This window comes from Pyxicephalus adspersus, chromosome 6 (assembly GCF_032062135.1).
Source record: "Pyxicephalus adspersus chromosome 6, UCB_Pads_2.0, whole genome shotgun sequence".
Classification (NCBI taxonomy): Eukaryota; Metazoa; Chordata; class Amphibia; order Anura; family Pyxicephalidae; genus Pyxicephalus; species Pyxicephalus adspersus.
The window spans coordinates 1,149,253-1,150,465 of NC_092863.1; the positions used below are offsets into that span (position 1 = coordinate 1,149,253).

The 1,213-nt window shown below is 33.9% G+C and overlaps 1 long non-coding RNA gene across 1 annotated transcript in view; it reads right to left on the minus strand.

The window, feature by feature from the left end:
• The window catches only part of LOC140332865 (uncharacterized), a 359,753-nt gene that overhangs the window by 352,589 nt on the left and 5,951 nt on the right, over positions 1-1,213 (minus strand). The window lies entirely within an intron of this gene.

The window sequence follows — 1,213 nt, forward strand, 5'->3', positions numbered from 1 at the left end:
TCTATACATACAGAATAAGAACAGATACTGAGAACTACACCCGGGGTACAGGATAAGAGAAGTGGTACTGTGCAGAGTCCATACATACAGAATAAGAACAGATACTGAGAATTACACCCGGGGTACAGGACTAGAGAAGTGGTACTGTGCAGAGTCCATACATACAGAATAAGAACAGATACCGAGAATTACCCCAGAGTACAGGACAAGAGACGTGGTACTGTGCAGAATCCATATATACAGAATGAGAACAGGTACTGAGAATTACACCCAGTGTACAGGACAAGAGAAGTGGCACTGTGCTGAATCTATACATACAGTATAAGAACAGATACTGGGAATTAAATATGGTGTACAGAAGTTGTACTGTGCAGAATTTATTTTTATTGAAGGATATACAGGAAATAAACAGGGCATACAATGTGAGTCGGTGAATTGTACATCTAGTTTATAACAATATCAGATGAATTACAGGTGTTTACAAATAGAAAATAATATAGACAATAAGAGGAGTACAATGCAAACAATATTAAATCAAAATGCGACAAAATATCACACAGCATCATCCACTATAATCACCGGAGGGTCATTCCCATAATTTACCATGACGTGTGCTGAAAGATTTGTTTTATTGGTTGTTTCATGGAATCGGATTGATTCTCTATGAATGATTCCCATTTCTCAGATATCCTATGACCCTTGGTTTCCTTATACAAAGTCAGTCCATGCCATGTGAAATACATCGGTTGGTTTTTCCTGGCAGATCTGGGCTCGCCATTTGTGCAAGAGCCGCTAAGGAAATTATGGATAGCAACATGCCGCTTCCCCTGGTAATTCCTACACTTTGTATGGTAAATGCCCAATATGGCCCATAAAGGGGACAGGGAACATAATTATCTACTGACAATCCCAGAACACGACAGTCTTGTCATGTACATTCAGGACATTGTGATTACTGGGTAGAATTCAAAAGAATGGATATAGAATAAAAGAAAATGGTAATAATACAATATAATATTAATATATTAATAATACTGCAATACAATATTATTAATATAATATTAATACTGCAATACAATAATATTACTGCAATATAATTACAATAATATAATATTAATACTGGAGTATAATAATAATAATATATTAATAAATATAATATAATAATATTACTGGAATATAATAATAATAATAATACTGCAATATAGTATTAATA